This window comes from Camellia sinensis, chromosome 8 (genome assembly GCF_055761805.1).
Source record: "Camellia sinensis isolate YWXY chromosome 8, ASM5576180v1, whole genome shotgun sequence".
In the NCBI taxonomy this organism is placed as follows: Eukaryota; Viridiplantae; Streptophyta; class Magnoliopsida; order Ericales; family Theaceae; genus Camellia; species Camellia sinensis.
Genome location: NC_138968.1, coordinates 175,135,357 through 175,162,837, shown reverse-complemented (window position 1 = coordinate 175,162,837; position 27,481 = coordinate 175,135,357). Strand labels below are relative to the sequence as shown.

General features: G+C 42.6%; 1 long non-coding RNA gene across 6 annotated transcripts in view; it reads left to right on the top strand.

Annotated features, from left to right (window-relative positions):
- The first annotated feature begins 246 nt into the window (after positions 1–246).
- Positions 247–27,481, top strand: part of LOC145797332 (uncharacterized) — a 56,865-nt gene continuing 29,630 nt past the window's right edge. Inside the window, exons 1-9 of one of the 6 annotated variants that reach the window (XR_014338738.1) lie at positions 247–789; positions 882–1,006; positions 3,924–4,053; positions 16,415–16,652; positions 17,431–18,080; positions 18,249–18,410; positions 18,504–19,084; positions 19,166–19,264; positions 19,479–19,911. This is a non-coding gene — a long non-coding RNA (uncharacterized LOC145797332). Of the gene's footprint in view, positions 790–881; positions 1,007–3,422; positions 3,476–3,923; positions 4,104–16,414; positions 16,653–17,430; positions 18,081–18,248; positions 19,085–19,165; positions 19,265–19,478; positions 19,912–27,481 lie in introns of those variants that run through there. The other 5 variants (XR_014338741.1, XR_014338739.1, XR_014338736.1 and 2 more) reach the window with 5 other exon arrangements.

The window sequence follows — 27,481 nt, the reverse complement described above, 5'->3', positions numbered from 1 at the left end:
ATAGAAACCATGCATCCCAGTAAGAATACTAATTAGAAAAACTTACAATATTTTAAGTACAGCCAATTCACCAATGTAATATGGGATTGGACCAGTAATTAGGCAATTTCTCAGCACCCTATGCAACAATAATAAAAGAAGTAACTTGGTAAGGTGACCGTACCACAAATAGATGACATAGGATTGCATTCTTCCCATAAAAAGGAGCGAACCATTATACATACTGGATTGCCACAACTTGCGAGTCAGTTGACTTGGTGGGGTGGTGGTTAGACTTAGAAAAACACTAAAGATTTTCTATCATGTTTTCATGCTATTTTTATAAAATTCAAATTCTCTTTCTTCATTTTTCCTGGAGGGAAGTGATTAATATCCCCTCCAATCATCACCTTCATCACCCTCCACACACACGTGACGGGTGGTGATTAGAGGAGAAGGAAAAAAACAAAAAAGAAAAATGAAAAACTGACCAATCAAAAAGAGAGGGAGTCAAAGGAAGTGCCTCATTGAGGAGGTCCAACTCATTTTTCTTTCTTGGATCTGCGTGTCAGTTTTCTTTGTTAGGTTACCACAGCCAAATTTTCTTGTAATATCAAACTTCTTGAAATGGGATGTCTAACTTTACCTTTTCCTCTTCAGTCATTCATGGATTTGCAGTTCCCAAATGGTCAGTTCACCTATGTGTCCGGTGAGGGATTATCCACTAGTGCATTCCTACCATTTTGTGGGGGTCTGTTTCAAGCTCAAGGTCGATATGCAGGAGAGATGAGGTTCAGTTTCTCTTGTAGGGTTAGCCACCAAGATTATAAGGTGTCATGGACATCATAGATCTAATTGAACTTTATTCTTTCATGTCTAAACTGGTTTAAATTGTTTAGCAGAATAAATGGGGAACACAAATCACACCAATAGTACAATGGCCTGACAAATCGTTTACCTTGGGTCTTGCATAAGCTTTAGCTTGGAAGAGATCTGGTCTTATGGTGAGGCCAACCATCCAATTCAGGTATAAGTCTTTGCTTTGTGTTTTTTGATTTGTAATTTGGTATCCGTCTTCTTGAGTTTTAGTGGAAGAGGTCATTGATTTTCTAGTATAGTTATCTGAAATATATTTTGACCGAGTTTCCTGAAATTCTGGATTTTCTTTCTTCATCCGTAATGTTTATTTTATCCACTCTTCACAAGATACCAGATCCATTATCCAGTTATCCGAAAAATAAGCTTTCATTGTCCCCTCTCTTCTACTGTTTTTAGCTCAACATGGAGTCATTCTTCCAATCTTTTGGTCTCAAACCCCCAAAATTTTGCGGTGGGTGGAATCTACAGATGAACAAATAATCTCTGAACTTTTCTGTTCCTTATGCATGCATTGCAGGCAGAAGTAATTATATTTCTCTTCTCATGTATTCAAAACTTGATTGACCTGTAGTTCTTTGTATGCTACATATGTTCATTGTTCACATATTCTCTTTTATCTTTTGGTGTGGGCAGCACCTTTTTGGTCTCAAGCCAGCCCAAAATTGAAAATAATAATAATAATAATCTACAAATTAACATATGGTTAGGCCTCGCTTAGGAATAAGCTAATTTAGTAACTTTTTGACTATTTGGCTAAAATATGAGCTAAAAAAAATTAGTATGTTTGGGATAATTTTTTGACTTTTTACGAAAAGATGTGCAAAAAGTAGAGAGAAAATAAAATCTTTGACTTTTTGGTATGAATTGTTGACTTTTTGATTAATTTAATAATTTTTTGACTTTTTAATTAAAAATGAGAGTTCCGAAATGAGGCCTAAATTCTTCTATTTTCTTGCACATTTCAAAGCTATTGGGAGCAAAAGCAGTTCTTTTCTCTTTTTGCTTGTGCATTTCGAAACTTTGATTTGCCCGTTTCTTTTCTTGTTACAGCATGCTCTACCTTTAGTAGATGCTCACAATTCGCCTATTCTTTTTTCATCTTTTGGTGGGCAGTACCTTTTTTGTCCCAAGCCACCAAAATAAATTGTAAAATTCAAGTTGTGTGTAAAATTATTTTATTGGATAGATTAGTAATTAAATTAATTTATATGGGTCATTTATTAATATCAAAGAATTAGTTATGAAATGCCATTATATTTTCTATTACTTAGATGGGTAATTTTGTAACTTTGAGAAATTAGGTTAATAAGCCCACCTATATATTATGGCTTTAAGTCTTGGGAAACAAACAAAATAGAGGCTGGGAATTGCTCCATAGGCGGCTAGGGTTTGAGAAGGTAAAAGAAAAAAGAAAAGAAAAAGAGAAGAGAGGTTCAAGTGAGGCTGCAATAGGGATTGGAGGCAGCACGTTGGTGATTTTGGGACACCTATTGGTTAAGGTAAATTCTGTCTTTACTGTTAATTGCTAAGTTTATGTTGAGAACTTTAACAATCAATGCATTGAGGGAATTTGGTAGATCTTTAGGTGCCTACTTAGGTTTTGAGAATTGGGTGCAACGTGTAAGTGTACCTTTGGGTGGGTAATAGAATCAATGGAGTTTTGTATTATGGGTAAGGGTGTGTTTGGCTATAAAGTTGGGTTGAATGGTTCGATCACTTGGATATTAAAGCAATACATTAATCTAATATGATAGGGCTTTTGTGGGTGCATGTAACACGTAAAAATATTAATTTATTTGAGGTTTTGTTTGTTAGGTTTGTGTGATTAAAGTGGTGGAGCTGAGTGTTTGGAGTTAGTGTTGGAATATTGTTTTTAAGCATTTGATGTAAGTAACCCTCTATCACTGTTGGTACATTTTTATTCCTATTGAATCGTTTAAAATTATAAGTATTTATTCATAGCCTTCATGTTCTCTTAAAATAAAATATGGGTCAAGTATAAAACAACATCGAAAATTATTATGAAAATTATTTGAATATTTTGTGGAACTATTATGAAAATTGTACTAAATATTTATTCTGAAAATATCGAATATTTTATTTAAAAGTTCTGTATTGTTTGAATTTTGAGCATCACTCTAGTCTGACTATGATTTGGACCCTAGCCAATAGGGGTTATTTATTGGCACAGAAACTAGTTTCTTTTGGGGCTTTACCACCGGCCTATATGTAGTTCTGGGCCTTGTCACGGGCTAAGTGATCGTAGTCATTAAGACTTGGGTTTTGTAAATCAAATCATTGAACCATCTGAATATCGAACCATCGATTTGAACAACGAATTACTTTGAATTATGTTGTTCGCTTTTCATTTAAAATGTATTGTACATTGTTTATTTTTAGCTATGAAACCATCTTACAAATAATTGTTCATTTATTGAACTGTAGAAAAAAATTATATTTATTGGTTATCGATTTATTTATTTATTTTTGTATACTTGATCTAGCTAGCAGTGATGGTTGGTTATTTACTGGGCTATCTAGCTTACCCTTATTTTTTTTTTCAGATTCTGAAGAGTAGAGTTGCGCGAGATTATTTTTACATGTGGGAGTGCCGAGAGTAGGACTATGACTTAAGTACTTGGATTATTGTTTTGTTAATCGATTTTATTAGTGGACTTGGTGGATAATTTCATATGATAAGAATAATCAATTTTTATGAATTTTAGCATTATGACAATTAAGGATTTAATTGGAGTATTTTATACTGTTGGTTATGTGTTGGACTCTTAGCCTTACATGCTCACTTAAATGAGTGTGTGGCGTTGTCACGGAGCTTGGGACGTGACATAAAATAAAAAAAAATAAAAAAAAAATAAAAAAAAAAACTACAGAAAAAGTTGAAGCGAATGTGAGCAAAAATTTTTGTTCTCCCTTGTGGGTTCAAAACTTGGTTGGCCGGTTGGTCCTGTGTTCCTTTTGTGTCTGTTTCTTCATGGTCGACATTTGGTATGCTACGTGAAGTTCACTGATCATCAATTCTTTTTCTTTATTTTATACCCTGCCAGTGTATGCCCAACATATGGTGGAAGCAATCCTGGGCTGCAGGCAGAGCTTACACATTCTGTGAATGAGGAATTGAATCTGATTTGTGGTTGTGCTTTCATGACACATCCTTCTGCATTTCAATCATTATCTGTAAGTTAATTCTGTACCCTTAATAATATCAGCTTTTCTTCTGTGTTTCATCCATCGTGTATAAATTCCATGCAGAATGCTAATCATCTACTTCCCCTGTACGGTTGAAGCATAAATCTCATATTTAGGGTCTATGCCATGTTGGGTTGTAAATACTTGCATTCATTATTCATCAGGAGGCTATTGGGACCCTGAATTGTCCCTCCTTCCCTCCCATCTCTCCTCTTAAAAAAAGTCCTGGTTATGAGCATTTTTTTTTTTTTTTTGTGAGGAGATACGATACAATGAATATTCCTATACAGTAGTGTTCGTGTGAACATTCAGGCGATGTTTATATGAACAGTTGATTTTTGTCCCCTCGCCCATGGTAAATATTTTTGGATTCTGAAATTCTGGTGGTAATGCTTTGTCCAATCACATTGAGGGAGGCTGAAGAATTGCAATTATGAAAAATAGTGACATGGTAATTATAATTACATAAAAATAATTACACTGGGTTGAATGATAAATGGACAAAGTAGTGCGAAAGAGAACTGATGGACAAAATAGAGAGAGAGAGAGAGAGAGGTGTCATGAAGTAATAATTGGCATCACAAATTGGGGTTTGAATTGCTTCATACAAAGTCTGTTAATAGTGAACTTTTTTGGACCAAAGACAAAATGGAGAACTTTTCAATTCATGGGTTTGGTTTGAGTAAGCCAGGTTATTTTTTTTATTTTTTTTTATAGGTCCTGCTAACTATCGCTTCTTAATTATCAATCTAATATATATATATATCTTCTTAAAACAGTTAGAATTTTAATACACATTTCACAAATTTTTATACATTATATATCATATATATTTCAAAATCGAATACACTTTTGGCTCATATATTTACATTAAACACTTAGCATTTTATTTTAATAGACAATTTCATTTCAAAAAGAAAGATTAAAAAACAAAAACAGGTCCATGGTGGTCATTCATTCTAAAAAATTATTAGTTATTACAAAGAAGTTACACTGCCACACCAAGGGAAACTGACTCTGCTAAAACAGATGCATAAGATTTCAAAGCAATTCTCTCCAATAAAATCATGACCTTTCAAAATCAAAAGCTTCTATACCAAGAAATTTTATTCCGGTGAGACTCCATTTTAGCACGAGCTGCTCTCAACCTTCCTCGTGGCATAATCAACGGTCTAAAGAAAATTAGAACAATCATCAACTCTGTCAAGAATGACATTAAACTGATCCACACAAAGATGGTTCTCCTCCAATACCATATGATCTTCTTAAGCTGAGGAAGCTAGGATTCAAGAGCGAGGGATGCGGCATAAATCTGAGGAATGCCAGCACCAGATTGGTACTCTGCTCGCAGTTCTATTTTCACTTTCAAGCAGGCAGTTGGCTCATATCCTTCGCTGAAATCATTGGATTTAATGTTCAGAATCTGTGTTTCTAATTGGAAACAGGCAAGAAAAGCAGCAGTCTTGAAAATGGTTTCGATGAAGCGGATAGGCGGGCTTTCAAATCGGAGCATAGTTGGAAAGCTTGAACTGGCTGTGATTTTGCCATTTTCTAAGAGGAAGTCAACTCTAACCTAAACCGTACAGAAAAGTGGTGGACATGGCATGAGGGTTTTCATTACAGTTGGTTGTGTATCAATGTTAGTAGACAACAAAACAAACACCGAACATTTCTAGGAAGCTAACGCTCATCAAACACGTCCCGATCACGTCCTGATCACGTGTTGGCTATGTCTAAATGTATCTTATTAACTTTTAAAAAAAAATTTAATACAAGATTCGAATACGTAAAAATACACTTGTCTATCACTTAGACACGTCAACTATGTAAAAGTACAAATTTTAAGCAAATTCCTCATGTATCGTGTCCTATTTATCATGTCCGTATCCATACTTGTTAGGGAAAAAAGTGAAAATTATGTCTCGATTAACAAGTGTATGCCTTTACAAGTAGCACAAAACATTTGAAAGGCAAATTTCTAATCCTATTTAACATTAAATAGAAAACTTCTTGAGAATTCACTCAATGTATCACTAACAATAAACATGAAATCCAACGAGAAAATGAACCAAAAACTAAAGAAGAAAACAAGCATCACAATGTTCAAACAATAAATAAAGCCAAAACAGTAATCAAAATCATCAGACAGACCATACCAGGAATACCCCAAGTTTCCTATTATGCTCAGATTCAGTCATTGTCAGACACAGCCAGCTGCAATTTGTGATTATAAGGAATAGCACGCCACCCAACGCTCTCCACAGTTTCTGCACTCTTCCTAGAAACCATACCGGAGAAAATGGCTGCACCGGTAGACGCCATAACGGGCACAAAAGCAATTGGGCTGGCTTTGTTGTAATCGAAATTCAAGGTCTCAGTGGTCTGTATTGGCTGTTCCACTAGCCTTCTCATTGCCAGACCACCAAGGAAACAACCCGACACAAGCAATACAACAAGCATAAAGCAGACATAGACTAACTGAAAAAAGGCCCAACCAAACCTCATTGCCAGATTCATATTCGATTTCTGTCGAATACGGAAATAATCACCCCACATTTTCAACAATCTCTTTGTCAAATGATCTCTAATTCTTATTAGAGTTTGAATTGGAAACATGAAAAACATGAATGTATAGTAGAATAACCAAATGGGTACTGTGAAAAAGCTAGTGAAAAGATTGATTTGAAACCCAATTAATTTAAACACCAAGATTGCCAAGAAAGCTAAGAAATTCAGAGGAAAATTCACCACTTTTGAAACATCTTTGTACTCCTCAATGAAGACAAATGTATCACTATCAAATCGCTTTGAGCTTGGCTGAAGCAGAGGGTATTTTTTCTAGTAAGCCTTACACTTACAAGCCGCTGAATTCCCCTCTGCACGATCCTCACTTGGATCACTGCACCGGTTCGCAGCCCATTTTCGAGCCATTAACACTCTCTTAGCTCCATGAAATGCACTTTTTTCAAAAACTAAGTCTAAAAATGCATTTTTTTTTTCATAAATGCACTTCTAAAAACTAAGTCTAAAAATGCACTTTTTTCACACTTAAGCTTGAAAATAGGTCATTAGAGGCCAAAATCGTGTAACAGTCAAGAGAAGGCCCGGACAACACCTCAAACACCTCGGGAGATCAATGTAAGTTATTAAAACTTACGGATCTGGCCCGTGACTTCTGGTTTGAAAACTAAGTCGAAAAATGCAGTTTTTTTACACTTAAGCTTGAAAATAGGCTATCAAGGGCCAAAATCGTGCAATAGCCACGTGATAGCCCGGGGAACACCTCAAACACCTCAGGAGGGACCAATGTAAGTTTTGAAAACTTATAGAACTAGCACAGGACTCCCGGTTTGAAAACTAAGTCAAAAAATGCACTTTTTTATACTTAAGCTTGAAAATAAGCCATCGGAGGCCAAAATCGTGTAACAGCTACGAGACGGCCCAGGGAACACCTCAAACACCTTGGGAGGGACCAATGTAAGTTATGGAAACTTACGGAATTAGTACGGGACTTCCGGTTTGAAAACTAAGTGTAAAAATGCACTTTTTCTCACTTAAGTTTGAAATAAGGCCATCGAGGGCCAAAATCGTTTAACAGTCACGAGACGGTCTGAGAAACACCTCAAGAGCGACAATATCTGTCTTCGAAAGGATTTGTCTTAATAAAGAAATCCAATACAGCACTTTAATGTAATTAGTCCTCTGACCTTTGGAATTTTCACACTGTTACTTATTTCGAATCCAGAAAATGTCAGGTAAGAACTGCACTCACAAAAAGCTTTTTTGAAGGAAATTGCCTTTCATGGACAACATATAAACATACTCTTAGAACCTTCGAAGTAAACAATCCCTAACTACACTTGAGTTTAAGGCATAGGTATAGAGATTTCGGGAAAAAACTGGCTTCGAAACCAATCACTTATTTCGAAGCCAAGCTGAGCATTTGAAATTTATTTTTCCTTTCAAGTGATGCTTTCGAAAGAAACTCCTTCTGTTATGCTTTCAGGACCCATCTTGTTCTAAATAAAGGTCTTAAACCCCACATAGGTCCCAAAAATAACCAATTTAATTAATCTTGGATCTATTTGACCCGTTAGGCTGAATGGGTAATTTTGGACAGAAAGGTTTAAAACCCCCATTCATCACAATTTACCTATTCACTTGTCCAATATTTCCCTTTCACTCCCATTGTTATCGACTTCAAGTTCCTACCCTTCGTACTTACTCTCTCCACCCTCGTTTCAACCTCTACTCAAAATGGCTTCTTTTTCCTTGAAAATACCAGTTGTTGAACGCATGAGCCCTTTCGTGGCTTTAAGGAGGTGCCTTAATGAGGAGATAGACAAATATAAGGTTGGTAAACCAAGCACAATCGATGGGCTCATCTTCGTCCCTCATTACCATGCACAAGGAGAATACATCTTTGGATATCTTCAGAGAAGCCCCTGTCCCGTTTCTTGCTCTGTATCCCCGTTTAGAGGATCGATGTCTTCTTTACGAAGGGGGCCTTAACTGGGAGAGTTGGAGGATGAACCAACCTCATCGATGCTGGCCCACATTGAGGACATAATTGGAGGAATGGTACGACAGAGTTGTCCCTACCAGAGAATGAGACTTACAAGAGCTCTATATCCTCGATGCTCTCCGTCTCTCCAGGTTCATTATTCCTGAAAATCCCTTTTTAATTCCTGCTGCTCTTTGGTTTTGGAACTCAGCTTTTAATTTTTTTCAATTCCGATGTGGTATGATAGCTCCCACTGTCCTTGATATTTACCATCTTTTAGGGCTCTCACCAATTGGTGATCCCTTCACCCTTAATTATCCAGACCCTCCAATCAGTTTTACCATTCTATCTTTGAATTCTTTCTTTAGTAATTTTGTGAAGACTGAGAATAAGATGGAAGGTCTTGTGACTGACTGAGAGTTCTTTTCATTTTTTCTATATTGGCTATGTAAATTCCTTTTTTGTACCTTATCTCAGTGGATCATGCCTGAGTTTGCCCCTCTTGTCAAGGCTCTTGCTTTGAAGAAGAAGATAGCCTTGGCTCCTTATGTTTTAGGCCACGTTTATAGGGTCTGTTCTCAATTTTGTGATAATCCTCTAGAAGTTAATCAAGGAGGCCCACTATGGGTGTTGCAACTTTGGCTTTTTGCATATTTCACTAATCTACACTCCAGGTGTTTCAGATTCTTAGTGTAAGACCCCACTACCTATGGAGAAAAATATGCCAGAGTTTCCCTCTACCCCTTGAGCTTTACTTATTACTTCACTTTCTTCTATCAACTCCCAATTTCCCATTTTTTCACTTTCTTTTACCCCTTCGAAGCTAACACAGGGCCAGCCTAGCTAAGGACCTTCTTGGCTGATAAGAAATGCTCCAGACCTTTGCACAAAGATATGTGGGCCTTTATTTTATTGCTAAGAGAGCTATTTATTGGCACTTTGAACTCTCGGGCTTATAAATGCATCTTTGAGGCTTATTGCACTTCCCAATTTGCTAGGAAATTTGGGCTTACTCAGGAGATTCCTGTCCTTCTCTGCAGTCTCTCTAATTCAGATCTTACAACCAGAGAGCTAAAGGTGCCCAAAACTAGGTTGGATGAAGCAACCCTCAAATTGATAATAGACTTGGATGAATTTAAATTCTCCCCCTTCATCCCACAATGCAATGCACTGAAGAGATATCAAAATTGGTGGACAATCAATATAGTGGTGCACTTGGCCATTTCCCCCAAGGATCTACTGGAAGGGCTAGATATACCCTCTCAAATTAAACCCAAGGAGACTGGAATCACCATCACCTCCTCCATTGTTGCTGTTGTCCCAATTTTTGCTCTTGCTACCTCATCTCCCTCTCTTAGAGTCACCGGAGCTAGTTTGAGAAAAGGTACACACTTTATCTCCTTTTGCCCCTTTCCTTTTATGATGCCTTGTCTATTTACTTTTAGCCTTAATATTTGTTGCAGCAGCTTCACATGAGGGCCCTCCTCAGAGAACTTAAGCCTTGAACATCCTCAAGGGTAGGCAGCAACAAAAGAAAAGAAAACTCCTACTGCAACCTAACCCTGTGGAGACACTACCTGAGGAGGAGACAATACTTGAAGAAGAAGAAGAAGAAATTCCACTGAAATGGACAAAAAAGACATTCTCCCCCAGCAAGCTTGCCATGGACCTTACTCATGAGTGTAGACGTCCCCGAACGTTCCGAGAGGGAATCCCCCGTTTTGTTTATATGGGCTCACTACAGTTCAGGACTCAAATGTCACGGTCCTGTATCTAATCTCGCAGAGTGCAATGCAAGACCGATGAATCATCAAATAGTCCAAATCTGAAAAATCGTTTTTCGAAAACAGATTTTTTTAAAAGAAGTGCCAAACATGGACTGCTTTGTCAGATACAGAGTCGCTACCTAAATATTTTATTTTGGGAAATTTAGGAAACCTTGACTCATTTTCCTAAGGCCACATGTCCGTCATCACCAAAGTTGTCTCGGCTCGGGAACTTGGGTACGATTGGGGAAGGTCACTTCGTGAGCACCCCCGCTTGCCCGATCAAAGATCGACCTCTACTAACCATGATATCGAGTTTTGAAAACATTATGTATTCTTATTCTAGTTATTAGCCTAGATTTACTACGTGATGCGCACAACATACAAGTATAGATTGGATCGCCTGAATTGGAACAAAACACCTCATGTTTGTTTTTGAAACGGTTTGCTACTCGCAAGTAGGCTAAAAATGCAGATTTTGCCACCCTCGGGTGGGCTTAGAAAAGATGGTTTTGTCACTATCTAGTGGGCTTAAAACTCACAGTCAATGCATTATCCCAATTCAGATAATCCAATCTTCACCCACAGACATTCAGGCAGATATATCACATAAGCAGTTAGCCTCATGGAAAGCATGCTATCATGGCAGTCACTCACACGCATGCAAGGATGCTAAAGCATAAACACTTACCGAGTACTCCAAGCCAAAACAGAAGCTATGTTAGAAATCCATGCATGATCCTAACTATGCCGAAATGCCTAATGCAACACATGCAGGAATGCAACTACAATTGGCTCGGTTATTCTAAAGATGGCATGTGAAATGCTACAACTAACAAGTATTCAACTCGGAATTGAAATACAATGCAGTTAGTATGATGCGCCGACCCCGGTGCATGCAAGACAGGTGAATGAAGCAAACATGCAAGCATGAGTATGCTAATCGAAGCATGCCCTAATCTAACCATCATAAGCTGGTAAATAAAAGGAAGAAAGACGTGGGATTAGAAGACATACATCACACACACACACGCACACTTATTACAATTGTGCCCTCGCTCGGAGGGTCTGAATAAATAATACAGTCCGAATTAGTACAAAACCCTAATTAATTAACAAATTAACTAAGAAATAAAGTAAACTAGTATGCAAATCCATGGACCGCCTCAGCTCTATTCCGAATGATGAATGATGTATGCTTAAGTTGCCTTGCGTGAAAATCCATTGCGATGCCCCGATTTGCCTCTGTTTGCAATTGATCCCGGAATGCTGTGCAAAGCTTTGAAAGACTGCTGATTTTTGATTTGCTGCAACAGAGAGTAAGAAAGGGGCATGACAAAGTATTTTCACATATGTATGCACACCTCAATCCTCGTGCCACCAATCACGCATCTCGATGCATGATGGCTGAGGAGTTGAATCGCACGACTCGATGTGAAATGAATGCACATATAAACATAACAAGGCTTAGGTTCCATCACGGTTAATCCGGAGCGTCGGTGATCGGGAATTGAGACACGTTTCGTTACTTTGAGTACAAAACGTCCCTCGTTTTCTGCGTTTGGACTAAACCCTACTCCAAACACAATGCAAACGAGATGGCATACAAAATGCGGCTAACATACAACCTAGCATACACAATGCTCTAACATGCAACCTAGCATACGCAATGCTATGGACTAAAATGGCATGCACAATGCGCGTGACATAACATGGCATACACAATGCACTTACGAAGACTATTATGCGCACATGAACTAAATGGCATATACAAATGCAAGATGGACTTACACCAATATGGGTGGACCTCAGCCACACTCACATCAGTGGCCATATGATGAAAATGAGACAACCGAAATACATGCAAACATGCACGAATGCGAAGGACCGATCCTAAGGCACAACATGCAGCTCTAACTAAGCATGGCAAAGGATGAAGCATGGCATAGAGTGGCACATGATACAGCTCTGAAATGGTATAAAAGATGGTCCCGAATAATGCAAATATGTCAACCAATGCATGCTAGAGGGCCCGGGTACCGAAACTAGTAAAGTGCGTTGCACTAGAGGTACCCAAAGCAATGCACCAATGGCAAAAACCAACCCCAAATAGATCCTAGGCAGGTCTGAAACAGTGGAGAACTGGCCTAAAATGATGGTTCGGAATGCAAAGAAATGGAGCTCATTCAATGGTCGGTAAATGAGGCATACAAGCCCGACTCTCGAACACATTTAAAGAGTACAAAACATGGCAATATGGCATTCAAACAAGCTCTAAAATATGATGTATAATGGGCCTAAAACATGAACACACCTCAGTATATGCATGGAATGGACCTCAAAACTCAAAGTTAAGCATGGGTATTGAACTACAAGCATGCAAAAGAAACATCATTCAATCATGAGACCCAAAAACAGAGCTAGGGCAGTCCAAAATACGCACAATATCAGTTTAAGGTATGGCCAAAAAGTGCTAACATGAAGGGTCAACAAAGCATGCGAAGTAAGCTAGTGAACCATAATTTACACTACTCGTATATGAAGCACATGAGGGCTCACCAAACCAACCAAAAACAGAAGTATGTCATGCCAAAATATGCCCAAATAACCACTGAAACTCAGTCAACCCATGAAAGAATGAAGTGCTCCTTTGAAGGGCCATGTAAGAGGTTATTCTATACATGTATGATGGACACACAAAATGAAAAAACCACCTCTGGATAGAGATTATGAGGGTCCTAAAACCCACCAAAAAGGCCCTGAAATTAGTCTAGGAAGCATGCAAGTGAAAGCCCCTTTGAAAGGCCTTGAATAGGATTGTTCTACACATGCATAATAGACATTCAAAATGGCCAAAAGGGCTCTGGACAGAGCTTATGCAGACCTTAAAACTTACCAAATAGGGCCTGAAATATGACTTCAAAACATGCAAATAAGGGGCCCTTTGGAAGGCCAACAAAGCTAGTAAAGAGAACAAGGGGTGAGAGAGTCACCCCTCTATGATTTTGAAGCTCAAAGACACATGTTAGCCACTGAAAATCCACTGGATTTCAGTGGCTAAAAGGCCAAACCAAGGCCAATTCAAATGCTCAAATGCATAGCTCAAAACATGAGGAAAGGAAGCATGGAGGGGGTAGATGACCCCCAACAGAAAAATGACCTTAAGAAAACATGTTTATAAGCTCAAAACAAAACTTTTTTCAGTTTATGTCGAAACCCAAAAATGCTTGCAACTAGGGCTAAGATATGAAGCAAAATAATGCAAAAAAAAAAAAAAGAGAAATAGAGGCTTATCCTTGTAGAGCCGATCCTCAGCAACTTCTGGACCAAGATAATGAGCCTTCAACCTTTGCAAATCAGTTCCAAGGTGCTTGGATGGATGGTGGAGGTGTTGTGCTAGGAGGTGTAGTGTAATGGGTGCAAGAATAATGGGGTTTGGAGCTTGAAGAAGAGAGCTATGGAGGGAGAAGTGTATAAGCTTCAGCCAAAAATTTCTAACCTTTGCAAAAGGAGAGGAGACCCTCTCTTATAGAAGACAAAGGGCCAAGGCTTCTCTAAGAAGCTTCAACAAAGGGTCAAAGCTTCTAAAAGAAGCTTAACCAAAAGGGTCAAGCTTCTCCTAGAAGCTAAGCAAAAGGACCAAAGCTTCCTTAAGAAGACAAGCAAAGGGGCTAAATCCTAGAAGATGGGTCAAATGCTTCCCAGCTAGCACAGTTGTGTTACACTCAGGAAGGACAAAAAGCAGATGGCTGGCCGACTAATTCAAGTGGTCGGCCGATCACTTGCCCTGGTCGGCCGACCAGGGTTCAAAAAGGTCAAGAAGAAAAGCTGGTCGGCCTACCCAAAAAGGTGGCCTCCCAGGTGAATGCAACACAGTGGTATGGTGGGAGACCAGAAATTGTGGCCCAGGAGAGAGGAAAACCAGCTTTCTAGCAAGGTTCAAAAGGGTCAGGAAGAAAAGTTGGTCGGCCTACCCATATTGGTGGCCTCTCAGATGAGTACAACACAATGGTGGCATGGGAGACCAGAAATTATGGCCCAAAAGTGAGGGAGACCACCTACCTGCCAAGAAAATCGGGCGGCGAAGAGAAAAGTGGTCTCCAAGAAGAAAAGGTGGTCTCCCACCATACTACCACCTTCCTAACAATGAAACTAGGGTCCATGCCAAAAATGAACCCTAACCGATGCAAAACGAGGGTTCGGGGGCCAAAACGCGCGGCCCGGGGCCTCGAAAACTGACTACTAAGCACTGGAAGTGACGTGCGACCACGAAGGTGGTCTCCTGGGCACAGTTTCCCTCAAGAGAGAGGAAACAAGGTGTGTGCCAAAAACCGGAGCAATTGGAGATAGTTAAGCGGTCCCAAACCGAGGCGCACGGCCGACGGCTCCAAAAACCGGAAACTGGTCTCCGAACAGGAAAAATGGCCTACGACCATGAAATGTAGCCTACGGCCGCTGAGAGATGGCCTATGAGACCTCTCCCTCTCTTTGGGAAGAGAAAATAGAGAAAACAAGACCTGGTTCGCAAACCGAGGCAAAGCACAAAAGAGCCCCGAAGTCCAGAGGCAAGGCTCGCAGTCGATACTTTGAAACCTCAGAACGAGCACAATATGCATCATCACCGAGCGCTCAATCGGTGACGTCTGAGTCTTAAGGTCGGTCAAAAATGGAGTGTCTACAGTTGCCCTTCTTTGACAGAACTCGGAAGTCATAAGTGATGGGAGTGAATGTCAAAGCCCAGAGACGACCCATTTTTGACAAGGCCGAAGACTTAGACAAACAGGCGAGATAAACAAAGATGTGCCCGCAGGCATGCCAGCAGGCAGGGCAAAAATGCAGAATGATATGCACCAAGTCGGACGTAACTCATGATCATGTAAAGCAGCAAGCTGTAATGAAGCGAACACGTAACAGCTTTAAGCAAGAATTCAAAGCAACAACTACATTTCATGCAATTTAAGAATGCGGAGAATTATTCAATTCTCGTCACGTCTCACATGGAGAAGAGACAATACCTGTGCGGCTTGTCTGGTCGCACCAACTTCAAATGAACCGTATATACAATATCGTGCCTGCAAAAGAGAGAAACTTAACAAGCACAACATAGTTAGCAACATATGTTCAACGCTATATTGAACGCAAACGAACATGGTGCCGATGAGGAAGTGCATCGCAATGCAAGAAGAAACGTGCGTGACAACGCAAGTTAAGCATGGAGGCATGACAATACCAATGAAATGTGCACAATAATGCAAGTGGTGTGCATGAGAATGCAAGTGACGTGCATAACAAAGTAGGATAAGTGCAACCTCGAATGCATATTTGACACAAAACAACGAGCAAAGAAATGCAAGTTTCGACGAGGGCGACTCAATCGCGGCCTCCGGTTTACCTCGCGGAAGGGTCACAACATATTCAAAAAGGATACAACTCGCTCTTGACGAGTAACGATGAAACACGCATCGAAAGTTGGAGTTGAAGTTCCAGCGGAGGGATTTCGCAACGATAAGTGCACCTTCCTTGTACTTTCTCGAGTGTCGGGGACTCCGATCACTACCAAAATTTGTGGGGAGCTCAAAGAAGCATTGGAGACCACCTTGGGAACACCACCGACTAGGTTTGGAGGCCACCGACCAGGTTTGGTGAAGAGGGTGGTCGGCCTACCAGAAAAGGTGGTCGGCCGACCACCTAGCCAAAAATAGGGGCAGTTTGGTACTTTCAGATTCGGATCTTTAAATGTGTTTGGACAAAACACTTTTCCTCCCAACTTTAGGTTCGAAATCATCTTCTCCTCCTTCCTAGACCATTTTCTCCCTCAGATCTGCGCTCTATACGCGTTTTCCAACGCCCCACGCAAAGTTGTTTCGCGAAAACTTTCAGTTCTCTTCACTTTGAACCGATTAAATTTTGATTTTGGCGCTTCTTTCTCCATTTTCACCACTTGGGGTAAGTTTGTCTCAATATTTGGAACACTTTCTCTGGAGTTGACTTTTGTTGACTTTTTCATTTTCCGAGGGTTTACTTTTGTTGACTTTTTCCAATTTTGGCTCATTTCGCTTATTTTTGCTCATTTTTGCAGATTTCTCGAAATGGCAGGTCATTTCACCCATAACGGAGGTCCTCCAGGTGCCGGAGGTGATCCAGACATTATATCTTTGCCTCCGAGGGTTCGGCCATTCGATCCCGAGAGGTATCACCCTCGGAAGCATATCCTTCCTCGGGCCGTTTTCTACCATTTTACCGATTTTGATGATCGAGCACCTGTGGATCTGCTACTGCGGGAGCCGGAGTCCCACCTCTCTCATTAGGCACGAGAGGTATGTACTTCACTTTTACATTTTTCGCAATGTATTATGCATTTTCTGTGCATTTTATGCTTTCGTTATGCTTATCTGCTCATTCTAGCACACAGCGTGTTCTGAACACTTAGTCTATAACACAGTATTTCGTTTGCATCTTGAACACACAACTCAATCACTTGAATTTTTGAATACGCAACCCACATATTGATTGTGAACATGCAGCACACACTTGTTAAGAGTTGAACACGCAGCCCATTGTTGATTGTGAACACGCAGCACACACTTGTTGAAAGTTGAACACGCAGTCCAAACTGTTGAGGTGAACACATAGCACACACTTGTTAAGAGTTGAACACGCAGCCCGAACTGTTAAGGTGAACACAGCCCACTATTTCCGAAGTTTGAACACGCAGCCCAAACACTTGATGTTGAACACACAGCTCAAACTTTGAGATGAACACACAACCCATTATTTCTGAAGTTTGAACACGCAGCCCAAACACTTGGTGTTGAACACACAGCTCGAACTTCGAGATGAACACAAAGCCCACTATTTTTGAAGTCTGAACACGCAGCCCAAACACTTGGTGTTGAACACACAGCTCGAGCTTCGAGATGAACACACAGCCCACTATTTCTAAAGTCTGAACACGCAACCCGAACACTTGATGTTGAACACACAGCTCATACTTTTCATGTTGAACACACAGCTCACAACATTGTAATTGATTTGATTTGCAGCCAGCTCATATTTTCATGTTGAACTAAATACATGTGTTCATTTTGAATGCAGGTATCTTCCCGTATTACGCGAGGATGTGGCTTTATCGTTACGAGGGAGTGGTACACGGAGCTCCCGGAGGCCGTTCGTGATTGGGTTGACCAGGCAGGGTTCGGACCCTTTTGCACGGGGATATCTCGCTATCCCGCTAGCAGGACGTTGATGGCACCCTTGTAGAGAGATAGTGGGACACCACTAACTCCTTTCATTTCTCAGTTACCAGGGACATGACTATGACCCCGTTCGACTTTGCTGTGCTGACAGGCCTTGACGTGGGAGGCTGGTCGATCCCTTATGACGAGGACATAGGCGAGTGGGAGGCTGCCTGGATTTATCTGTTGGAAGCTCGCCCACCGGTTGACAGATCATCAGGCAAGGTCCGGCACACTTGGTTTTCCACACATTTCAGGAGGACTGAGCCCGAGACTCCCGAGGAGATAGCGTAGTACACTCGAGGGTTTTTGATGTTCCTCCTCGGGACCACTCTGTTCTCCGATAGGGGGAACACCGTTGGACTCTATCTGCTGAGTGCTCTGGTAGACGTATCACAAGTCAGCCGGTATGACTGGGGTGGCGCCGACCTGGCTACCCTCTACTGCTACATGAGTGCGACCTCCCGCGGACGAGGGAACATAGTCGGCGGCTATTGGAAAGCCTGTGAGGTACTTTCTGCCCTCTTGATTTACATTTCTGCTTTTTGTTATCTGTACACTGCACACACGGCACACTTTACATTCTGTACTTTGCATTCTGCATTCTCCGTACATTCCGTATTCACATTCTGCACTCAGCATTCTGTATTCTGATGACTATTGCCCTGTTTTCCATAGCTATGGGTTTTCGCGTACTTTCCGACGCTGGCCCCGGAGCTCGAGGTGGCGGTGCCTCTTATGATTTCTTACTCGCTTGTGTTTGAGGGCCAGTACCGGCCGAGAGCTCGGGAGTCTCTCCCCTACCTACGGCTGTTTTTTGATACAGTGCGACTGACAGAGGTAATTCAGAACTCTCAGCTCTCCATGTTTTCATCTTTGATTCATCTTGCACATTTACGATTTCTAATCGGCTTATGCATTGGTCATCCGCAGATCGCATGGCAGCCCTGGGCGCCCTTGGGTGGAAATACTCGATTTCAGTTTGCTAGGGGTGGGCCGCTTCTCGGTACAGGATCCTATTTGAGGGGCCCGTTGGTAGGGCCTGGTTTCTGGGGGACCGTTTCATGCGTCAGACTATGGGCTACCCCGAGTAGAGTGTCCCTGCAACACCTTCGGTCGATATGCGGTCTACTGAGGGGCTCACTCCCCAGGATGTCGATAGCGCCATGTTGGGTACCGACGTACTTCTACATTTGGAGGAGGGGGAGTACGCGACTTACCGTCATATATACATGATGCCTCCATTGACAGGTGTCCGTACTCCCACGATGAGGCCTGCTGGCATGCCATCATTGAGCCGGGCCCAGGCTACAGATATTTCTTCTACCAATAGGGCCGGCACATCGAGAGGTGGGACTAGACTGGTCCCCCCGATTCCCCCGACGTATCATCAGGCCGGATGGCCAGATATCCTGACTGAGTTGACAGGATGGCGATACGGGACTTCCTACCCGATTCCAATAGAGCCCCCTATGCCTGATCACTGATATGTCAATGATCCTGACTCACCACCAGTATGTTCCACTGCTTTTCGTTTACCACTCAGGTACTTAGGCATTTATTTACTCATTGATGACTTGAGCTTGTATCTGCAGCCTACCAGGAAGTATACAGAGGGGTTACTCGGGTTAGTAGCCTCACTCGAGGGCATGGTCCTGCAGAGAGAGACGCAGTTGTCCATCGTCGGTGTCCCGGTACTCTTTAGTTTTCTTGCATTTATCATACTTCTGATGACATGCTGAACTTGAATATTTCACTGCATTGATTGACTATATGTGTAGAGCACATCTGACACACACCACATTCATGTACTGTATCTGCATACACCCACTCTTTGTAGTTTTCTTGCATCTGCATCTGACATACATACTTTGGCTGATGTATTCAAATTGCGCTCTTTTTTTTAAGATGCCTCCGTTACATACTGGGCCACAGGTCGGGCCATCCAGGCCTTCTCGGAGAGCTGGGAGAGGGGGTTCGACTTGCGGCCGAGGCAGACGCAGAGCACCTGTCGTAGAGGAGGAGTCTAGCGAGGAGGAGGAGCCTGCACATCCCTAGTCAGAGACATCCGCTGGTAGAGAGGATGACTGGTTCTGGTTTCGGTAGTGGAGATGATGTCGAGGAGGATTCCGAGGACGGTGACTCCGATTCTGATAATGATGATGGTGCAGTGGTTGTTCCGCAGAAGAGGACGAAGAGGGCCTTTTATTCCTGTGCTTGATAGCACTGATGCAGCTATTCTTGCTTTATTTCCCTTTTTTACTAGTAGTTGTAGCGCATTGTACATTATTAGGCAGTTTTATTTTCTGTAAAACTTATACCCTTGTTGTAAAATGTTGTAACAAAGAAAGTATGATGGAATGAAACAGCTTTTTAAAAAAGTGTTGCATTTTATGTTCTTAGCATTGTATCGCATCATTTTGCATGAAAATGAGATTGAATGGAATTGTGCACTGAAAATTGCCAAGTCAGGTAGTGAACCGACACAACAAACTAAACAACTTAACTTACTAAGAAACAACAAAACCTTAGCAAGTTTACAACTCGATAAGCAAGACACAACAATGTTGATTAAATAGAGAGTAGCAACTCAATACACAAAACTCGATAGCTCGATAAACAAAATAACTCGATAAGCAAAACAACAACTCGATAAGCAAGACTCAAACAACAATTCGATAAACAAAATGCATTTCGGACGATCGGAGTGACGGAACGCATCCGAAACAGAGGAAAACTCGTACCTTCAACACTCCCGATGCATGGAAATGCTAGGAACTTTCTTCTAGAGGCTAGGACAAGACCAAAGCCCCACTTCTCTTCATGGCCGACCATCAGAGGGAGCTGACCGACCAGCTTTTTTTCGTTAGAAACCAAAGGGGTGGTCGGCCTATCAGAAAAGGTGGTCGGCCGACCACCTGGATTGGCAACCACCAAATTGTTGACACGTGTCCCCCGAACAGTGCCTTATCCTCTATAAAAGTTCCAGTTTCGTGGTTCATCCATTTTATCTCAGTTTTGCACCAAAATGGAGGCGTTCCTTGTTCAAAATCTCAGAGCTTGGATTGCTTCTCTAGATGGATCGGAAAAGTTGAACTTCCGGGGCTTCGACTTAAATGCACTATTCACGCTGGGCCGTACTCCGCTGCATCTTCCTTTTCTCCATGCCGCGGCAAGGTTTTGGAACCCGGTAACACACGTCTTTAGCTTTAGCGGGCAAGAGATGTGCCCTACTTTCGAAGATTTACAAGCTTTGATGGAATCCGAGCGCAATGAGGAGATCTTGCCTCAACTCCGATTTGGCCACGTCCAAACCCTAGGACGAATGTGCGGCCTCACTTTGCATGATGCTCGATCATTGGTTCACGATGGGGAGCTGGACATCCCAAGCTTGGTTCGCTGGTTTTCTGATGTTGGTGACCGCGACGACCATCATTGGCAGGGCTATCGGCGACACGCACTCTGCCTATGCTTGCTATCTCATTTCTTGCTTGCCCTGGGCTCCAATGGATTCAATGTCCGGTTGATCGAGGTTGCCCAAGGTTTGAAGGAGGGCAAGAGCTGTATCGCCATGACATTGGTTGAGACATTGATGGGCTTAGACGGCTTTCATCGCCGGGAGATGGCTAAGCTTGCAGGGAGCCCACTACTATTGCAGGTAATGTTTCCCACCTAATCTCACATATGTATAGCTCACATCACTCGGCCCTTAGGCTCAGTTTTTTCTTACAAAACCCTTTTATTTCTTTTCTCTCATCGTACATCTCTCTATTCTTTATTCTCTCATTTTTCATCCCTCCCCAGGTGTGGTTGATGGACAAGTTACAGATTGTGGAGTCTTGTCCAGCATACTCAGCTCGCGGCTATTTTTTCCGACAACGCTTGGTCGATGCCCTGGATGAGGGGTGGTGGTACAACTGGCTGTGCAGCTTGTTTGCAAACCGCATCGCTTGGCACTGCCCTTGGCTTAATCTGCCGGCAATGAGTTACAACATGACCCGTCAACCTGGGATTCAATTGATTGGCATGACACACTATGTTTTCTACTTTCTGTTTCGGTTCCAACGCCAGTTCGGCCATGATCAGACTTACCCGTCAGAGGGGATAGAGTACCCGGCCGTATTCCCAGTCCGAGGCGCACAACTTGCTCGGTATGCCACAGCATAGAGGACGCAAGAACTCTTGACTCCCGCTCTCACTTTCAGTTGCACTTTGTTTGATGAGTGCTCGGATTGGCTCAATGAAGAGACACATGAAGGGCCCACTTTGGCATCAGAGGCTCCGACCAGCTCTGGGAGGGGGCACAGGAACACCTGACTTATCTATGCCCTGGATTTATTACCTTATTAGTACTTTCAAGTTTTATTTATGAATGTAATAAAAAACAACTTCAATTTGTATGCAAGAGCAGGAGAACTCTATATTGAAATCAATGAAATTGAAGGTTGTGGGTACTGAAAATTTTCCGCTTTGGTCCAAAAATAGTCTAAGTTATAAAAAGATTAATTTTGAACAAAGTCAACTTTTATTAAAACTTTTCAAAATCATTTTCGATATGGATCAGAACTGGACACGCCTGAAATCTGTTACTGAGATGCACAACTTTGGATCCTAGCAACTGGAAAGTTGCCCCTAGTTTGAATAGTACCGTGGCACTGCACAGCAACGGAAAGTTGCCCCTAGTCTGAAAAGCACTGCACCGGGGATCATAACCAAACTCTTGAATGCTAAATAGACAAAGATGGCTGAGATGATCAAATGGACAAAGTTGATCGGGGAAAAGTTTATGGCTGAACTTCAGGATGAAGTTGCTTACGTATCCCAAAGATGGGAATCAAGCCTTACGTAGTTCAGGCTCAGGTTCACTCGAGTATTTTCACTCTCCTTTTACGCTCTAACTTTTGCCAAGGCCGCCCTTTACGGGTTTTCAACCTTGCGAGCTCAATTTTTATAATTTCAAATTTTTTGTGCTCTGACTTTTGCCTAGGTTGCCCTTTCGGGTTTTTGGCCTAGCGAGCCTCTCAGGGGTAATATTTCTTCAACTTGTCCATATTGATCGGTTGGGAGAACTCTACGCCATCTAGGTCCATCAGAACCACAGCTCCACCTGACTAGATTGACTTGATGATGTAGGGACCAGTCCAATTGGGTCTGAACTTGCCCCTAAGGTCGTGAATGGGAGCTCTGTTATCCTTGAGTACCAAATCTCCTTCCTTTAGATTCTTGGACTTAACTTTCTTGTTGAAAGCTCGGGCAATCCTGCGCTGATAACCTTGAACATGGTACAGTGCTTTCAGTCTTCTCTCATCAATGAGCATGAGTTCTTCAAATCTGCTCTGCTGCCAATCTGCTTCGGCTATTTGACACTCAGCCAACACTTGTAAAGACGGAACCTCAATTTCGATAGGTAGAACGGCCTCCATCCCATAAACTAATGAATACGGAGTCGCCCCAGTAGAAGTTCGAATTGATGTCTGGTAACCCCACAAAGCAAACGGCAGCTTATCTAGCCAATCCCGGTAGGTTTCCACCATCTTCTGCAGTATATGCTTGATGTTCTTGTTGGCGGCCTCGACCGCTCCATTGGTTTGCGGCCGGTATGTGGATGACTTATGAAAAGCCACGTTGTATTTCTCTAACAAGTCAATCACTTCCTTCTTGAAGTGGGAACCATTATCTGAAATGACCTCGTTTAGGACCCCATAACGATATATGATGTTGTTTCTGATAAACTTTGCAACGTGCGACGCCTTCAACACCGCATAAGATTGGGCCTCAACCCACTTCGTGAAATAATCTATCGCGACTAGGATGAACTCATGCCCATTCGACCCTTTTGGAGTGACAGCCCCGATCACATTGATTCCCCAAATTGAAAATGGTCATGGCGAAGTCATATTGTACAGCTTCAACGGCAGAATGTTCATGCAGTTTGCATGGATCTAACACTTGTGGCATCGCCGAACAAAGCCGAAACAATCCTCCTCCATGGTGGACCAATAATAACCTTGTCTGAGGATTTTTCGCGCTAGCATGACCCCGTTCATATGCGCACCGCATTCCCCTCCATGGATGGCCTCCATCAGGCGTTTCGATTCTTCAGCTTCAACGCACAGCTTATGCATTCCCAGATGACCTCTTTTATACAATTTACCTCTGCAGATGATGAACTGAACGACCATTCTTCAGATTGCCCTTTTATCCTTGGCATTTACCCCTGGTGGATATGCTTCCTTCTCTAAGAAATTCCAAATATCGTAATACCAGGAGTTCTCATCTTGAACCTCATCTATAGCAGCAATCGACTCGTAAGCCGACACAAATTTCTGGTCGATAATGACTGGACGTATCCGGACTCCAAACGGGATGTCTATCATGGAAGATAGAGTTGCTAGTGAATCTGCGAACTTGTTGTTTTCTCTTAGTAGATGAGTGAAGTTTAGCTTCTCAAACCGAGGAATCAGTAGGTCCAAGGTCTGGTGGTACATTATCATCTTTTCTTCTTTGACTTTCCAATCCCCCTTAGCTTGGGATACAACAAGATTTGAGTCCCAAATGACGTCCAACCGTCTTGTCCCTAGTTCCAGGGCCGCTTCTAGACCGGCAATGCATGCCTCATATTCTGCTTCGTTGTTCGAGACTTTGAACCGGAGTTTGAATGCTAGAGGGATACGGGAATTGTCGGGTGCTATCAGCAACACTCTTATCCCATACTCGTATTGGTTTGACGCTCCGTCAAAGTACATCGTCCAAGTTTCGTCTTCGATATGCAAAATGGCCTCATCTAGGAATAAGTACTCAACTGCTTCACCCCCTTCAATTGGATGATCGGCTAAGAAATCTGCTACTGCTCTTCCCTTGACTGACTTGCGCGTTACATATTTCAGATCGAATTCGGAAAGCAAAAGCAGCCAACGAGCTAGCCTACCCGTAAGTGTCGATTTCTCGAAGAGATATTTGATAGGATCTAATCTTGAAACCAGCATTACAGAGTAAGCTAACAAGTAGTGTCGCAGCTTCCTGGTAGCCCATACCAAGGCTAAGCAAGCCTTTTCCAACGATGTGTAGCGGGTTTCGTACTCCAACATCTTCTTGCTCAGATAGTAGATAGCTCTCTCCACCTTGTCCTCAGACTCTTGCGCGAGCATGCATCCCATTGTGGTCTCAGTCACTGAAAGATACAAGATCAATGGCTTCCCCGGCTCAGGTGGTGACAGCACAGGTGGGTTCTGTAAGTATTCCTTGGTCTGCTCAAAAGTAGCTTGGCATTGGCCGTCCCATTAGAACTTCTTTCCTTTCTTCAGGAGGCCAAAAAGGGGTTCACAAGTCAAGGTTAATTTTGAGATAAACCGTCTTATGAATTACACTTTACCCAGAAAGCCTTGCACCTCCTTTTCAGTCCTTGGTGGTGGCATTTCTAGGATGGCCTTGATTTTGGAAGGGTCGACTTCGATACCTCTCTGTGTAATTAGAAACCCCAGCATTTTCCCTGCTGTAACACCAAACGTACACTTCTGAGGATTCAGCCGCAACCGAAATTCTCTGATCCTTTGAAAGAACTTTTGCAAGGCGGTGTAGTGGCCCTCTCTTTCTTTGGACTTGACAATCATGTCGTCCACATACACCTCAACCTCTTTGTGGATCATGTCATGCAATATTGTGGTCGCAGCCCGTTGATATGTAGCTCCAGCGTTCTTCAGCCCAAATGGCATTACCGTGTAGCAATAGGTCCCTTACGGGGTGGTGAATGCAGTCTTTTCTTGGTCTTCAGGTGCCATCACTATCTGGTTGTAGCCCGAAAAGCCATCTATGAACGAAAGCAAAGCATGCCCCGCTGTGAAGTCCACTAACTCATTGATATGAGGCAAGGGAAAGTCGTCATTCGGACTAGCTCTATTCAAGTCCCTGAAATCCACGCATACCCGGATCCTACCATCCTTCTTCGGCACCGGAACGATGTTGGCCAACCAAGTTGGGTATTCGGATACCAGCAGGAAACCTGCGTTGATTTGCTTGGTGACCTCTTCCTTAATCTTGAGAGCCCAGTCTGGGCGGATCCTTCTGAGTTTTTGTTTAATGGGTCGGGCCTCGGAGTCAAGAGGGATCTAGTGTTGTACAATCTCAGGATCGATTCCAGGCATGTCTTCGTAGGACCACGCCAAAACATCTTTGAAATCTTTTAATAAAGCAACTAAGCGCCCGTTTCTCCGAAGACAACGTGGAACCGATCTGGACCAGCCGCGGGTCCTCCTCAGTACCAATATTCACAGTAGTGATTTCATCCATTAAGGGTTTAACAAATCTTTCCTGCTCTTGTTCAATTAAGTGTTGCAAAATCGGAGGAATTTCTTCCTCGTTGTTTTCATCAAAATTTTGAAAGTCTGAGTTAATGTAATAAATCAAGGGCACAGAAAAGTACTCAGAAACCACAGCCACATCATTCTCATTAAGCACATCCAAATCGTTCGATTCTTCAATTATAACAGACTCAAAAGAGAAAGAAAAAGATGACCTGGACAGGACTGTGGTATCCTGGTTATTATCCCCCGGAATACCAGACTCAGACTCAGACTCAGTCGAGCTGGAACTTGATTCCGACTCAACAGATTCAGTGGAATCAGATTCCGGCTTACTACCTGACCCGGTGCTGCTTGACAAAAGTCCCTCTTCATACTGCCAAATGATAGAGGGTGCGATAGATGCATCTAAAATGTTTGCTAGTAGGCCCGTAACCGTTTCATTCCCGATCACACATACTGAGAAGTTATCCCCCAAGCACTTCTGTTCGATCAGAGGATCTGAAAGTAGACACGCTAGCGCTACCCCCATTTCACTTTCGGCGTCCTTAGACTCCACTTTCTTGCTCTGCTCAGCCTCAACTAATGGGTCTGTCTGTTCTTCGGCAACGTCATCCCCGGATAACTGTAGGTCGAAGAAGATCTCAAATCCTGGCACGCGCTTCCTCTCCGCGTTCAACCATGGTTTCGGGAAGCCACAAAATGAAAAGTCCTCTCTCTCCCGGACAAAGCGTCTGTTTAGGGTACCCTGGATGGGTCGGTGCATTAACTCATATGGCTTTTCTTCCTTCTTTGCTCTGGCTCTCCCCAGCCATCTCCTTACCTTTCCTTATCCAATCCTCTTTGGTGGGTAGATAACCCAAGCCAAATGTGTGTGGGTTGTGTGGCACTTCGGCCAACGCTGCAACGCCCTTCTGGCCGCTCTTTCCCAATCCCATCTCGAGGATGTGTTGAAGCTTGTTCATGAGGTATACTGATTGAGCACTGACATACACCCCCTCATTAACAGCCAAAATGTTCTGCACGACTCAGGCCTCAGCCAGAGTGAAACCGGATAAGAACACATCCTCCATACCGTGCTCAATTTCCAGGACTGGTGTAGACACCTTTGGTGGTGGATGGATTGACGAATTCCCAAAAACAATGGCTACCCCCTTCCCATGGGGGTATTTCACCATCTGATGTAAGGTGGACGAAACTGCCTTCACCTGGTGCAACCACGGCCGCCCCAGGAGTCGATTGAAGGTTGCGAGAACTTCTAAGACGTGAAAGTCTACCTCATGCTGTCTCGGCCCAACCTTGGTCTGAATTTTTACTGTCCCCATTACTTCTCTGCTCGTGTTATCATATGCTTGAATCACCTGGGCTGTCGGCACAAAGTCCGCGGTCTTTAAACAGATTGCATATGCAGTTCTTGCCGAGCACACATTGATGGCGGACCCTATGTCGACAAGCACCACGGGTATCCATTTGTTTCTACACTCCACAAAGATGTAGAGTGGGTTGTTATGGTTCGCACCCTCAGGTGGCAGTTCTTTGTCGGAGAAAGTCAACATCGGGGTAGCTCCTCCCGCAAAAACTAAGCCCACCAGCTGTTCAGGCCTGGTGTCTATT